The sequence below is a fragment of the Dermacentor andersoni genome, chromosome 8 (genome assembly GCF_023375885.2).
Source record: "Dermacentor andersoni chromosome 8, qqDerAnde1_hic_scaffold, whole genome shotgun sequence".
Classification (NCBI taxonomy): Eukaryota; Metazoa; Arthropoda; class Arachnida; order Ixodida; family Ixodidae; genus Dermacentor; species Dermacentor andersoni.
In genome coordinates this window covers 92,208,919-92,225,670 of record NC_092821.1, presented here as the reverse complement: position 1 = coordinate 92,225,670, position 16,752 = coordinate 92,208,919, and the positions used below count along the sequence as shown (strand labels likewise).

Genomic DNA, 16,752 nt, shown 5'->3' with positions numbered 1-16,752 from the left:
TGTGGCACGTTCACGGAGTCTGGCCGGCCCATCACATGGAAACGTTTTATTATCCGTCGTCATACCGACAGATACGGAAGGAAAATATATCCCTCTGCAAAAAAAAAAAAAAAGGAAGTGTTTGCATCAGTGCACGTTAATAGCGACGGCTTGCTGGGGGTGCCTTTGCGAAGTCTGAAATGAAGCGTTCTCGTAGATTGACAAAATATACACGCAAGGACACGAGGACAAAATGCAACTACATGGCAAATGTTTGTGCCCTTGAGCACGTATGTCAGGATCAATGCACGACAGGTGAGAAACTAAAACAGGAAAATAACATAACCACGAAAAGAACGAAATCAGAAAATCTGAATTTCTTTTCTTTCTTTCTTTTTTTGCTTTTCTCGATTCTTCTTTTTTTGTGTGTGAAAGCATAGGAAGGTACGCTGCGTCAAAGCTAGGCATGCCAAAATCCCAAATCCCTTACTCAAGTAACAATAAAAACAAGAAAGGAGACGAAATAATAAAACATAAAAAAGCGCGATACACACGCAGCACAAGCCCACGAAGGCGGTCTCACCTACGGGCACCAGCATCCAAAGCGCCGTCCTGGAAATATAGTATGGTTACCCAGTACCAAAGAGTGAAAGAGTGCACGCAACTTCTTATACATGCACACCCAACGACAACTCGAACGCGGCATCAGATCGATAAGAAAACCACAATGCAGAGAAGACAAAACAGTAATCTCACTTACAGACAGTCTATAGGCTTCACTAAAATATCGCGAAGTTCACTCGATCACGGCACGCCTCTGCTCATCAGGGTATAACCACGGTCCAAGCACTTTGCTCAATGTGACAGCACGTCCGACAAGGATGTTCAGACGGCCACATTGAGCACATAGTATGATAGTACACTTCACTGGAGCGCATGAGCTATCACAAAAACTCATACTTGGTTTGTTTTGGCTAGGTTTCCCCTTACTGATGGCGGCATACACAATACGGGATGATCAATGAAGAACGGAATTATAAAAACATGTCCTGTTTTTATTGGATAACTGCAGAAAGAATAAGGTAAAAATGAACAGAATTAAAAACAATCAAACGTTCTAAGAATTCACCAAGGAATTTGCTTTTAAGCAAACAGAAATTTCTCAAAAGCTGCGCAAGAACCCCTGAGACAAGGTCCAAGAGAGGAGGCTCCCAGAGAGCGAATGTCAGGAATGGAAATGCATTCAGTCCAAATTTTTCAAAGAACATACTTCCAAATTGTCTTCGTTAAATGCGAAACATGGAGACGGAGTAAGAAAAACAAGATCACAGAATGGACACGAAAGAGAGTGTGCCTAAACAATAAATGCTAAAGGTGTGTGCGTGTGTGTGTGTGTGTGTGTGTGTGTGTGTGCGTGTGCGTGTGCGTGTGTGTGTGTGTGTGTGTGTGTGTGTGTGTGTGTGTGTGTGTGTGTGTGTGTGTGTGTGTGTGTGTCCTCCCCACGACAATGTAATCTAGTGAAAAACTACTTAAATGTTTTGAGCACGAAAAAAAACTCTGCGCGAAGGCGACAGGAGATGTCAGTACTTCACAAAATTAGTTACAGTGGGCTACAAAACTTCTATAACATAACTGCACGCCTTTGAACCTTGCAGCCGTTATGTAAGCTGACGCGGGGAGTATCTAGAAAACAAAACTTAAGGTCGTTCTCACCAGGCTATCGGCCATTGTATTCATTCATAAGGCTTTATTGCCAAGCACCCTGAGCATTCCAATTTATATTTATGTGAACAGGCACTAGAAAATGAAGCGTACGCAAAAGGTCAGAGGCACTATTTGCAGTGACCGATGAACAGAAGGATAAAGAATCCGTATGACTGACGAGATTGATGAACTCAATTTGCGTAGGGCTAGTACCACCGCCAGCCAAATCATCGAATGCATTCTTTTTGTTGTTGACATTGACGCCTTCAAACATGGCAGACATACCCACAAAGGTTATCGTCCACGCGATAAATGAAATAACTACCTATAACTAACAATGTTCATAACACACGTGAAGAACGATATTTAATGTCAAAATGTAACGAAATTTAAAAAATAAATAATAATCAAAATAACACGTGAAAGATATCGCGGAAGAAATGCCTGAATAAAAAGATTAAGGCAGACGCTTCAATAGAAAAACAAATAATTTATAACTGCGAATCACATCTCATTATCATCGCAGTGCCTTCTTAAGGTTGACAGTTTCATCAAACAAAAAGTTCGCGATCGTCACTGATGCCCAAAAACGAGATACCCTAAAGGAACTTCGTCACAATAATTGTCCGAAACACAAAGAAAACTCGGTTTACTAAATAAATTCTTCAAACGATTCCATTGGAATTAGCATCTAATACTCTGTTTCAGTAGGACCTATAGTGCTTGGACGTTACGTGATTTGAAGCTACCGGCTGCTTAGCGATGGCGATGTCAGACGGAGTGCCGTAATCTCAAATTTCTAGTGTTTTCCATACTGCTTGGCATATTCTATTATCATTACATTTGTCGTTGGTATGACCCTCCTCAAGTCAACCTTGCGTGTTCCTTGTGCCAAAACTTCCATCCTGACCAGCTTTACGAGTCACAGCTCACCCCAGGCAGGGTTTCGGGACAGATAGCTCTTCGTCACCAAACTTTTCTCTGACAACCATCAATGCAAGACCGCTCCAGGTGAACGTTAATATTGCTCTTTGGCTCCATCCCATATGTGGTGTTCTAGCAATGCGGATTATGGTACAATGTATGCACAGCCCAGGGCTCGACCCAATATTTCTAGAATCTCGTTTTGTTCGCGACCTTCATCACATCGCTGGTCATTGTAGTCACCGTCCTCCAATCATATTTCGTTCAGTGCAGATTAGTAAGTTGGAGAGCACGAGCTTAGGCTGAAATCTCTGCTTTTCATAAGTAAAATTGTCTCACTCTCTGCACTGAACCCTGCCCTTTGCTATGTGGTAGGTGACGTGTCGCAAATGCTAATTGGTTGGCGTCAACACTAGCCATAGTGAAGTCCGTGCTATGCGGAAAAGCAGTATCATCGCAAATGTGGAAACATGTAAGTTCCTATTGTTCAGGGAGCGTTTATTTTTAGACATTGCAGCAAGCACCTAGTTCGTCTTTTACTACATTCTATAGCCTCACTAAGCAATTTTTGTCCGATCAGGGAGCACACAGAAGCCTCCTCGTACAGTTTAATTATTGCGTTCGATCAGCTTTTCTGTTCAAGCAAGCTGGTCTACTGCGAATTCAACTGGCAGTGAAGCCTCCACGTGTTTTGCTCAGTTCCTGTACAGTACTGTACAGTAATATGGAGAATTGCACAATACTGTACAGTAATGAATTAGGATATTTGCACGGGTGGTGGTTTAATTGTAAGAGATTAGACTCCTAGTCAAACTTCGGGTCGAAGGTCGGTCTGAAATCGACTGCGTGCTCATGTGTAAGTTTAAACCCCACACGACGGGCGCGATGGCGCGTAATAATTTTTGCATGCGTTGTCGAAACGCTGATGAATAAAAGCAATCCACAGTGGGAGAAATAAAGTTGCACTTGATATTAGCCGAACACAATTACAAAATAACACGAAATAACACGCACTCATGAGCGTCTACCATTGCTAGAGATATCGTTAAAACAGCCTAGAGGACGGATCGGAAAATTATACCCGACGGAACCTTCTGTGTCTTCACTCCTGCTGTCACTTCAACGTTATGTTGCCGAGTCGACCAAAGCGGAAATGTTGCGTCGTTTTATTGAGGAAGATTGGGGGGCAATGGAGGCTAGTTTCGACGATGCCTCCAGTCGAAGTGTAATATTTCATCATCATCATCATCATCATCACCACCATCATCATCATCATCATCATCATCAGCCTGGTTACGCCCACTGCAGGGCAAAGGCCTCTCCCATACTTCTCCAACAACCCCGGTCATTTGTGTTCATATAGGAGGTTGTGGCCAAGTACTGCACCAGGGTGGCCAATCCTGCTCTGGTGAGGGAGTGCGTTACCGGTTCTAGTCACCGGGATCAGGCCACACTCCAGGCCTGTTTGTGCAATTTTATCAACACGCGGATTTTTTTTTAATCCGGTGGAAAATTGTCGGCACCGGGATTCGAACCACGGACCTCTTGCACGCGAGGCGGGTGTTGTACTCCCAAATTTGTCCAATATTGAAAAATCTGACCAATAGACAAAGTTCAGTCGTCGTTTCAGACTGTGCATGCATGGTGTTGCTAGTAAAAGAATTCCAGCAGGAATGTTTAACAACGGGAAGAAATAATGTCGAGAGGCCCGAGGAAAGAGTTAAGCCTAAATTTACATGACTGCTCATGCGAAATTTTCCATATCCCGCGGTTTCAGCTAAGCTTACGTTATCAAAAGGCTTATCAAATTTTCACTATCTGGCGTCGCGCATCGTCTGTAAAGGCCACGATAAAAGAGCTGTAGTTCGCAGAGCACGCCATTTCGAAGGCCATCATCTGCACACACCCTTTATCTCCGCCTGGCACAGCAGGATTCTTTGTCTGGAGCGCACGAGATCCTGCGATAAGCACTTAATTCCCGAGTTTATGAGCGACGCCTTTCGGACTCCCATAATGCACGCATGTCATGACGCCCTCGTGACATATTGTTCAAGCAGCCGATAATGGCGTGATTGTTCAAAAGGGGCCTCCTCCCAAAGTGTTTTCAGCGTACTGCACAATTTTGAGGTGATCGCAGATTATTTGCCGATTAGATAAACTTGCAGATTGCAGATTTACGTGCCCTAATGCACGGAACACGGGCGTTTTCTTTCTTTTTTTTTTCATTTCGCCGCCATCGAAATGCGGCCACCGCGGCCAGGATCGGATCCTGCGACCTCGTGCTTAGCAGCGCAACATCGTAGCCGCTAAGTCACCGCGGCGGCATTTCTTTTCGACGAAAACAGGGCGCCAAGACAGAAGGCAAGAGCCTGACAAGGTCGTGGTCACCCGTATTGTTAACAGCTGGCATTTTGCACAAGCACTTCACAAGAATTTCAAAATTAATTTTACGAGCATTGCAGAAAGCATGACGCAGTAAGTCAACATGCATGAAATTTGTACAAGAAAAAGAATTACTACAAAGCATACACAACGTATCACATCAGTGATGCAAACAAAGATACCTAATAATTTTTTGCAAATGTATAAAAAGATCTCAGGCCTAAAATTCTGAACAAAATTACAAAGCTGGCAAGATGCGCGTAGCATAATATCGTCTCAAAGGTAGTAAAGTAAACATAGAGTATATCGATTAAATAAATATCTCATTCCGTTTGTTCCAAAAGGCGTTCTTTTATGGTACATTTTAAGACGTTTTCGTGTATGGCAATATTCAGTTTCAATAGGTAATTGACCTACTAGTGTGGGAACTTGTTCAGTTAGTGTTTGCTTGGTGTAAATGGTGCGCGGGGTTGGAACAAGTTTCCGTTTCGTGCGGAATTCATATCGGCTACTGCAATTATCTGGACAAGAAAAGTACAATTGATGAAGATGGATGTATTTAAGTAGACAGAAATTATATATTTGATTTGCTTTAAGGATGCTATGTTTCTGAAATAGGGGTGACATAGGTAAATATGAAGGCCTGCATAGGCACATCTTAAGACCCTTCTATAGCACGCAAGACGCGTTTCTATGTTGAAATTAGTTTAAGGCAATTAATGGATGTAGTAGTTCCTCCCAAAATAATGCAGTATGATAACCTTAAATAAATAATTGCGCAATACGCGGATATCTTTAACCAGGGGAGCATCGAATAAGAGAGTATATATAGGCAACCGACTGTTTTACTTAGATCAGACGCTAATTTTGCGGTGTGAAAATTCCAAGAAACATTCTCATTGAACCAAGCACCAAGAAATATCTGGTTTGAAACTCGCTTTAATACAGTGCGCTAGTAGATAATTTTAAGAGTGATGCTTGCTACCGTAGTGATAGGATTAAAATAACGTAGTCTGCCTTTGATAAGTAAAGCTAAGCCTGTTCGTCAATAACCATTTATGTAGCTTTCGTAAATATGCCTTTACCATAGCCTCTGTTTGGAATACGGAGCGGCACTAAATATTATATATATATATATATATATATATATATATATATATATATATATATATTTATATTCGTATTGTCAGAGAACAATGACGAGATTAGGCGATTCGCGAGTATGTTAGCGATATTATTTATGTATACTAAATACAACGGTCCTGACCCTTGAAGAAAACCATGCTGAATTACTTATTTATCCGAGGGTACGCCATTAACCTGAACATAATACAATCTGTTATTTAATTAGCTTTATCAATTTTATCAGATGCAATGCCATGTATGCCATAACTGTTAAGCTTGCGTACCAGGGTATTCAAACGAACGCAATCGAATGCCTTTCGGAAGTCTAAGAAAAGGCCAAGAGTGTACTTTTTTCATTTCGATGTTGTTAACAGTTTTGTCTTTTACTGTTAGCAGTGCAGTTGATTTGTTTTTAAGGAATTCATACTGCGAGGTACCAGATTTCTAGTACTTACGTCTAGTAGACCACTTGTTTCGACAGTTACCCTTGTAGGTAAAGATATTTCGTTCTAGCAGGCAGAGGATGCTACAGTCTATTAAATTGCGTCGCACTTAAATCGTTCGACAATAAGTTCATATTTATGCCACCCTTAACAATAAATCCGCGTCTGGTAGAAGTTAGATATTGACATGTGTACTTGATTATCTTGCTTTGTGTGACATTCTCTTTTCTTTGTCTTGCGTTGCAGTTAGGACTTGACGTCTGATCACAGCTGCGTCGCGTTGACCTGTGGCTGCTACGCGGCGTCGTCAGGTCATCTTTCGTAGCCGTATTCTTTGCTTGCAGGCTTCGTCGGGATGGCGACGTGTCGTTGTTATGTCACCGAGATAGTCTCTTCGGCGTCTTCGTCGGCGGCGGAGGGTCTTCGTCAGTTCGACGAACAGCGACCGCGCCTCCGTTGGTTGCTGCTTTCAGTTTTCCGGATAGTGGCTGACGGACCGGCCCCCGGCTGGGCCAGTCTATGCGGGGTGCTGCGGCCACAGGTGACCTGGTGACGGCGAACGTGACGATCGTCGAGGGCTCCACTCAGTAGCGGTGAGGTAGCCGGCGATATGACGAGGGCGTTCACCTTTCTGAGGGCGCGGTGCGTTGACGACGAATCCTCGAAGTCCCATCTCGCGATAAGGACAACGGTGGTAGACGTGGCCGGCTTCTCAGTGATAGCAAGGCGTACGGTGGTCGGAACTCGCTATACGTCCGTCAGTCTTCCTTGGAATGCTGCGCGGGGCGATGGGTTGTCGTGCTAGTGTCAGCGGTGTTGGACGACGGAACTGTGCCGTTCTCGGGCCCTGGCGCAGGCGTGGAGGGGGAACGTGACGGCGAGCTGCTGCGGCGTACGTCATCGCTTCCGGCTTAAGCGCGAGACACAGGGTGCGATTTTCATTGCGACCGGTCGTACCGCGCGTCGTGTGCGACTTGCCGCATGCGGCGATTCGGGACACATGGTACGAATGAGCGAGCGGCGGGTAGCTCCGCCCGGCGATTGAGGTACTCCGAGTGATTGTTGGAGCTCCTCCCGTACGACGTCGGCAGTCGAAGCCACTTGAGGCTGCCATGAAGGGAACAGCTTCTGAAGCTCCTCCCGCACGACCGCTCTGATAGTCTTGCGCAGGTCGTCGGTGGCCAGTGATTGAACTCCGGCGCAGTTTGTTCAGTTCGTGCGGTGGTTGAATTGCCGGTTCCGCATTTGCAATGTCCTTTGCCATCGCCATAATCTTATTACATATAGATTATACGCACTTTAGAGCGACTACATTTAAGGCCCCTCTCCAGCCACGTCACGTCCACTTCAGAGAAATCATACATCCGCTGCGAACTCATTAACACTGGCATGGCGCTCTTTAGCCACACCTGGCCCTTGCGCCACTAAACACCACACATTCATTCATTCCAGTGTCTTCTCGATGCTGGTGGCTGCGCGACGAAACTCGTCGGCGGTCTTCGGTGAGCTTCGTATCATTCCGACGAAAAGTTCCTCTTTCACACCATGCATGAGTAGGCGGACTTTCTTCTCCTCGGACATTTGCGGATCGGCGTGGCGGGAAAGACGGGTCATCTCCTCCGTGAAGATCACGATGGACTCATTCGGAAGCTGCACTCGGGTTTCTAGTAGAGATTGGGCTCGCTCTTTTCGCACGACGCTTGTAAATGTTTGCAGGAAGCCGCTGCGGAGAAGCTCCCACGTCGTTAAGGTGGCTTCTCAATTCTGGAACCACGTCCTGGCGGCGTCTATCAGTGCGAAAAATACATGGCGCTGCTTGTCGTCGCTGTTCCAGCTATTAAATGTAGCGAACCTGTCATACGTCTACAGCCTGCTTTTGGGGTCCTCAAATGTTGAACAACGGAACGTCGGTGGCTCCCTGGGCTGCTGAAGCGCGATCGATGTTGGCGACACTGGGGCTCTCATCGTATATGCTGCTATGGTGGTGCACTTCCCGGTCGTGTCAGACGACCGTACCTCCGGGGGCAGTCCTTGTAGCCTGCGGCTAGCTCGCTGGTTCTTGGTGACGTTGGTGTTGTCTTCGTGGCTAGGGCTTGGCTCACGGCTTTGCGGGGGCGTTCGGTACGTGAACGCACTAGCACCTCCACCAGATGCCACGTAGTAGTGACGGTGAATAATACAGCGACAAAACTCTGGATGACGAAACTAACTTTTTATTGGGTGAACTCGTGCCCGCAAAAGCAAGTTACACTTAAAGCACAGCGATAGCGGTGAACACGGTCGGCGATCGTCGAAATCTGATCTGCAGGTCAAGGGCGTCTGCTTTCATACATGAGCCATCGAAAATTCCAGAGTATTCGCTGGTGCCCGCGTGTCTACCAGAAATTTCTACACAATTCGCATCGCACATGCAGTCAGATTACGCAACCTTCGGTGGCAACTGGCAGCAGAAAGAACCATCGATAACATTCGAGAAACTGCCGATGCATGCGGGCGCGTCCCGCGCTGAGCAATAACGTTTGTTAGACGGTGAAAAGCGGTCACTTAAAAAAAGATAAACAAGTACACGTCTCAATATGCACCAGTAAATTTTCTAGGAAGCCGAAGTGCCGTTTGTTAGCAGTGGGAGGTCTGTTTATCGCAATGATCGTTGCATGTTTAATAGTTACAGTAATGTATTCTACATTATAATCTATTACGCGAAATCCACCTATGACAGAATGTTTGTACAATTTGTTTACATGCACCGCGAGACCACTACCCCTGCAGTCAGGCCTTAATAATCCATCATAAGTATAATTGTCAAAGTGTGGATGATCCTCACGTGATGTTAGACATGTTTCTATAAACACCAAAAAAAAGATATTGCCTCAGGAAGCAAAAAAGCAAGATCAGATGGTCACCCTTATGTTTGATACTTCGAGCATTAAAATTAATGCACTAAATTAAGCATTTTTCAACAGAGCCAAACTTCGTTCTGAAGCCTTTGACATTATAGCCCGCACAAGTTGGTTGAGAGTTCCTGGTGATGTGACATTCCATCAAGGAAACGGACCTTACCTAGTCTTTTTTTTTCTACATCACTATGATCAGTGATCCTCAGAGCGTTAGTCAGTTTACTCTGACGTGCGAAAATCTTTCCACCGATGGTCCTGACATATTTCTGTGACACTAATTTCTTCCGTGCAATGGTGGCGCCTAACAACTGCTTATTAAACTGAGATATATGCTCGTTGGTATAGACAGCCCTTCTATCCGAAGAACCCAGCATAGTTTTATTAAGCTTCTCTTTCGTTGCCATAGAAAGTAACTTGTTCCTCTTTCTCGTCGAACAGAACGAACAATAATGTTCGTCTCGTCAGAGTTCCGAGTTGGATTGCGCGGACATGTATCGACGTCTAAGTCACTCACTAATTCTCCAACAACTTCGCTCATTTTACTTCACTTCGCCACTTTTACCCTTTACTTCCAGATGGTTGAGCCTCGTGTATTGCTGTAGCTCTTCTCGTGTCAACCGCTTGTTCTCGCTTCTCAAACCCTCATTACTCTTAACACGTTCACTGACTTATTTTCTTAATGTCTTAACCACAGAGGTGATCCTATTCGTGTCATCGCAAGTGTCGCTGCAGAATTTCACGCTCTCTTTTCACAGAACGAAGTTCGAATCTCATTCCACGTTTACAATTCTGAAAAGCTTGAGCGAAGTCCTCAGACATATTGGAAAAAAAATAAATTGAACAATAAAATGTGGGAGCTGTAAGAAGTGTGGCAGCAGTGTACAGCGCGGAAAAAGAACAGAAAGTTGCTCCCAGCAGATGCTTGTCTCCAAAGGCGGATACTTTTAGTAGACGATCGCAAGCGGCCTGCGCACTGCTGCCAACTGATAGGATAGGTGAGGGTACGTCCGCATTGCAAGACCCATGATACTTCGGTCTTTGTGCTTTATATAGTATTGCTCATTTTTTGTTCCACTGTCGCCCATGCCTAAACACCCCTGAGTTTCATAATGTTGTCCCCCGTATTCTCGAACGATCCTCTCGAGAGTCGAAGATCTGCCTAACCACTCCACCAACTTGAGCACTGAGCCACCCTTCAACTCAAGAAGACGCCATGCGCTTCTCAAGAATTGACGTGGGCTGTCAACAATGTACAGTGACTACTTCTCTCGAGGGGTGGCGATGCCATCCGCTTTCATTCACAGTGGAGAATGAAAGACACAAATAGTCACGTTTACCAACATGCACGCACCATCGAATGCAATGTGGCATCCGGAAATTATCTGAAGCGGCAAACACGTGTTTCCGAGCAAATCTTGGCCCCGTTCTTGTTTGCACGCCGATAAAAGTGACGCGTTAACGTGTGAAAGCTTTCTACACTGGGAAACGGGAACGTAATTCTATCAGCAAGCATTGCGCAAGCACGTCAGTGAAGGAATTTTATCTAATCGACACACAATTTCTATGCTTTCTTTGCACCATCAGTGCTTCTGATACCGCTTTTCTTTCTTGCTTTTTTACTTATTTGTCTCTCTTTCTCTTCTTTTTTTACGCATGTATTGAGTGAAGGTTACCGTATTCAGATTGAGAACGAGGTGATATGCTGGGCTTGTATATAGCCCGCATATTCCTGGGCAATAAAGTTAGTCGTGAGTCAGGGCTCTCGCTGTTTCCTGGGCTGTACGTCTCTGCTCGTTCTGTGCGCTAGTGCTACAATGTAAGAAGGAAGTCACCTGACGAAGCACAACGCAGACGCGGACATCCGCTTCGGATGTGAGTATATTTAGAAGCGCGTCGCCATTAGAAGCCATCACTCGCGTTAACCGTAGCTTGTAGTTGTATTGCTAGGGACATGCCAGACGTTAAATTTATTTGCAAAAGCATTAAAAACGACGGCCAAACATATGTCGTCTGTTTCTGCACGAAGCTAGCTAAATTGATGCCTTGATAAAGGATGGTATAGCAGGCGAAGCGAACCCTTACAGTTATTTAGCTGTATACACGCCGTGGTATAGCTCAGTTACTGTCGCGTTGTGCTGCTGAGCCCGAGGTCGAGGGTTCCACCCCAGCTGCGGCGGTCGCATTTTGATGGAGGCGAAACGCAAAAACGCTAGTGTACTTACATTTAGTTGCGCGTTTAGTAGCCCCGGTAGGTCAAAATTAATCCGGAGTCCCCACTACGCCGTGCCTAAGGCTCAGATCGTGTTTTCTGTACGTAAATTAAACCCCATAATTTAATGTTCATTGGACTATTCACCGGTGCGCTACGAAACCATGATCACAAATTCGCAACTAACCAAAAGAAGAAAGAAGGAAAACGGCACACATACATCTCTCGGTGCCGTCTAGCGGGTTCAGGTATACATATACGCTCTTGCGACGGTAACCTTTATAAACGCGCATATTGTTTCATCTTAGCGGTAACGCTCGTGGTGCCTTCTGTGTTTGGTTCATCTCCATCGCGCTAAAGAAATTTAATTATGGAGCTTTACGAGCCAAACCACGGTCTCATTACGAAGCACGCCGTAGTGGTGGACTCCGGAGTAATTTTGACCACCTGTGGTTCTTCAACGTTTACGCAATGTACGGTACACGAGTGTTTTTTACGAGAGACGATCTACGAATGCGTAGGCATCGCAGAGCGCAGAAGGCCGACTAGCGTTCCCGTGACCTGCGAGTAGTACGTGTGGGTCCGTCGTAACGAATGGTAACTGTACGGAGACACGAACAAAAAGATAACTGCGAATAACTGAAAAACTATGACCAGCGTCTATCAAAGCTTCCACATGCACACCTTCAACTACGCCTTCGACTATCACGTGCTGCATAAAAAGTGGGCCCGCTGGAGGAATCTGAGTCCTGTCGTCGAACGCAGCTTTTCCTCCGGAAACTGCATCGTTTTTTGTTTTTTTTCCAGACGACCTGTCGCGAACAGCTGCCGGGCAGGCCGAAGTGGTGACGGCAAGCGGCCATAGGGTGAAGGTGAGCGACGGCTGGTATAACGGTATGACGGCAAATCATATCATTTTTTTGGCACGTGATACCCCAGAATACAGTTTTAATTGAACTATTTAGTGGTCCGCTACAACACCAAGATCACAGATTCGCAAATCCTTTATAAAAAGCACGCCTGTTTTTTCCCATCTTAAGGGCCACAGTCATGGTGCGTTCTATGTTTTGGTAAATCTTCCGACAGGCTAAAAAAATTATATACGGAGTTTTATACGCGCCAAAACCACTATCTGATTGTGAAGCACGTCATATTGTGAGGGCTCCAGAGTAATTTGGGCTACAAGGGGTTCGTTAACGTGTACCTCCCAATTCACAGTATACATGAATATTTATGCCGTAATCGAAGTCGAGAACTCGAGCCCAGCAGGGCAACACGATAGCCACTAGGTTCCCACGGTGGGTTCTTCTATCAGGTGAGAAGGTAACGTTGAACAGAGTGAAATTTACAGCAGCTATTTATAGGCAATCTGTAGATACCCGGGCTCTTGTGGCGCCATCTGTCTTTCGCGAGTTCATCTGGTGTGACCCTTATCTCGTCCTGCAGCGTTGGACAGTTAGTGGCTGTTTCACTCAACATCACATATATGCACGCCTTATGATGTGATGATAAAAGGGCAGATTAATTTTGCTTGGGGCTCATTCTGATTGCCTTTATTAAAAAAAAACGTGCTAGACCCAGAAATGCCGTCACTATAGATAACCAACGTGCGTATTTGAATGAAATGCGTTGCGCTTAAGGAAACTGACTGCTACCGATTGAAGCACAAAATTTACAACTCTGTAAGTTTGCGTCTGAAACAGACATGGCAATACTTTAAGCCAGGTCTTTCAAAGCGTCCGAAACGGACGAATGTGATTTATTAAGACATACCTCAAGTTAAACTGTTACATTGTTTTCAGGAGGTTCGTAAAAATATCATCCAAAAATTATCCTATGAGTAAGGTTCAGGACTTTTGACTTTGTTGTAGGTACGCTCTTTACGCTTTAGAGTAGTTCTAAGTTCCGCAGAGACCCAACGAGGAAATTTTCACCGCTTGGGTTTGTACTAGTGTATGTATTCTTGCGTACCATCCAGAACATCTCAGTAAACCGATGGATCTTTCCGTCGAAGTCGCATATGCTAGTCACGAGCGACCAATCAACTGCAGAGAAAAAGTCGAAAGGCAAACATATTCATCAAATTTTTAAGCGAAGCGTAGGAATTTACTAACCGCAATCGAACCGTTTTGACATAAGGCCGACAAGAACGCGGATATATTAAGCGAGAGGTGGAACTTATGACGATTAGCAAAGTTAATGTCAAAGTGCGACACTATTGCATTCTGTACGTTTGACCTGCGCAGGCCTTAAACATTACCGCGATAGTTATAAGGTAAATTGTGTTGCTGAAGGTGGTTAAAAGCGAAGAAATCTAATTAGTTGCATTTGTTCGCTATGAAACTATTGTAGTGGGAATAAGTGTGGCTGCTCTGTTGAATTCCAGGTGTGTTAAAGTCATCAACAATAAGTAGCTCCTGCTCTAAATGTGTGGTCACAACATGTTAAATAGATGCGATGACATCATCAAGCATGGCATGATTGAAGTTTGGTGGTATATAAGAAGCCCCAATTAATAGTTTTTTGACGACGTACCAGACTTATTTCTACGCATAACGATTCGTGTACGGTTTCTAGGTGTCTTACAGATTTAAGGAAACTCAACAGCAATTAGGACACCTTCACGTTGCTTTGGATCCCGTTGAATAAATCCTAATAACGGGAAAATCATACCACCCGTTCGTAGCAATTGGTACAGTGTAAAGCCATACGCGTTCCTCGAAAGAAACCCCTCACAGTTGAAGAGAAGTTCGTCCTGGTCCAGGACTCGAACCCGGGACCATCTCCTTTTCGGTGCAGCCGCTCCACCATCTGAGCTAACCAGGCAGCTAGCAGATGGCAGGACGAAGTCGAATTTGTCGACAACACGAAGAAAAAGCAAGAGTTTGACGTAATAGTTCTGCGGAAACCCGCAAGCGGGAGAGAAGTAGTTAATAAGGGGAAAATCAGACATCCACCCGTTCGTAGCCACTGCTACAAAGGAAACCCATACGGGTTCCTCGAAACAAAAGCTTTTCTTCAGAGGAACCCGTATGGGTTTATATGAACAGTTGCTGATATCATGAACGAATTCTGTCAGATGTGTTATAGTGCTAAGGCTACGTCTAAAAACATGCTGGAAAGTGCACAAAATTTTGTTAGTTTCAAGAAATTCCAAAATATGTTTAAAGATTATGGGTACGAGTAATTTACATGAGTGTGCTGTTGAGGAGGTTGGCCTATAGTAAGATAACAATTGAACGTTACCCTACTGAAGTAAGGGCAGAATTGAAGCAAGCTTCCACGAGGGAGGAAGGGTGGCGGTTGAGAGGGATTTTCTAAAGATAATTGTTAGACATATGCTGCACAAAAGAGAGTATCGAAAGAGAAAAATAGTCGGGATACCGTCAGGGCCACACTACTTCTTGGTGTCTAAGTATAGGATTAAGTTAGGTACACTCTCAGGAGACAGTGATATATCGTCGATTGGAGAGTATGGTTCGAAATTAAAAATAGGATTTACAGAGCTATCAGTCCTAAAGACAGAGTGGAAGAAGGTGTTAAAAAGAGAAGCTATTGTCTGCGAATCAGAAACTGCAACATTGTTAATTATTAATATGTCCGAGGATGACCCAAGTGGTAGGATAGCTTTCCAAAATTTACGGGGATTAGCCATCATTAATTTCGGCTAGGTTACCTTGTAATGAAATTCTTTTGAGGCAACAATTTTATAACAGAGTTCCTTTTTAGCGCTATGGAATTGCATGAGTTCTGTTGAGTCACCAGAGCATTTAGATCGACGTAATCTGGCCGCACAACGTGATAAATGCAAAAGGTGCCTAGACATCCGAAGAACCTCACTGTTTATTTTCTTTATTTTTTTTAATGGAATGAAAAAGTTCATACACTTACTGAGAAGATTTTTGAAGAAACTTGTCAAGGTATTAGTATCACAAGTGGTACTTATTAGTTCAAACTCATGAAAAGAATCGCATAGGGCGTATGCTATTGCCAAATCATCAGCGTGGTTAAAGTCAGGAAATGTGCGGTAGATATAGTGGGATTGAGGGACTATGCGTGGAACTGAAATTAACACAGCATTGTGGTCAGATATTCTGTCAATAACATCGCATTCGTAATCGGCATTAAAAAGATGTAGTAAGAAAGACAAGATCAAGAACTAAAGTTTGCCGAGTGAAATCCTGAACGATCTGGTGCAGGCTACAGGGCAATGAAATGTGGACCAACTCCCGCCCGATAGCTACTTCGGGTCTATTTACTTTCATAGAATACCAATCAACACCAGAAACACGCAGAAAACGTTGGATGAAGAAGTATTAAAACTGTGCAAAAATTCACATAGATTGCGTAAATGATCAATACTACAACCAGGCGGACGGTAAACGACCTCTATAATCAAAGGCATACTTTCAAGTTGAACTATACACCACAAATACTCAGTATCAGGTGGGGCAAGGAGTACAGAAAAGTGAAGGTGAGATTGAAGAACTAGAGCAACACCGCCTCCTCTCCCGAATTTTCTGTCTGACCAAACCACTTTGAAACCAGGGGGAGGCGGTTAACTCAGAATCATGCACAGCATCATGTAATCAGGTCTCAGTAACGCCGAGTACAGGTACCTGGCGAGTAAGACGAGACCAAGGAAAGAAATTTAGAGAAATTGCTGACAAGGCTTCTTGCATTAAGGTTTAAAATGGAAAGTTTATTGCCAGTACCGTAAATCCGAGGCAATTTGGTCCTAGCAAGTGTTTCGGCGGACTTAGTTTAGCCAGCAGATGATCTGACGAGAGTATTGCATGTGCTATCCCAATCGTATTGTGCCCTGTCAATCAATACATGATCAAATCGAAGTTGGATAGATGAGCCACTATCCCTACGAGAGCAGGACGCTTCCCAGAGCTTCTATTCAGATTCAGGTGCGCGTTAAAGAACCCCAGGTGGTCCAAATTTTTCCGGAGTCCCGCACTACGGCGTGCCTCATAACCAGATCGTGGTTTTGGCACGTAAAACCCCATAATTTTTATTTTCTTACCTCCCCTTCTTCCTGTCTTCCATTTCTGTTTCTGTCCCCTCCTTTCTGAAGAATAGG

At 44.5% G+C, this 16,752-nt stretch overlaps 1 protein-coding gene across 2 annotated transcripts in view; it reads left to right on the top strand.

Moving 5' to 3' along the window:
- Positions 1-10,966: 10,966 nt before the first annotated feature.
- LOC126529361 (dermonecrotic toxin LsaSicTox-alphaIB2i-like) overlaps positions 10,967-16,752 on the top strand; it is a 38,330-nt gene continuing 32,544 nt past the window's right edge. Inside the window, exons 1-2 of one of the 2 annotated variants that reach the window (XM_050176963.3) lie at positions 10,967-11,326; positions 12,471-12,535. The gene's annotated coding sequence lies outside the window, so the exon portion shown is untranslated. Of the gene's footprint in view, positions 11,327-12,470; positions 12,558-16,752 lie in introns of both variants that reach the window. The other variant, XM_055069789.2, reaches the window with a different exon arrangement.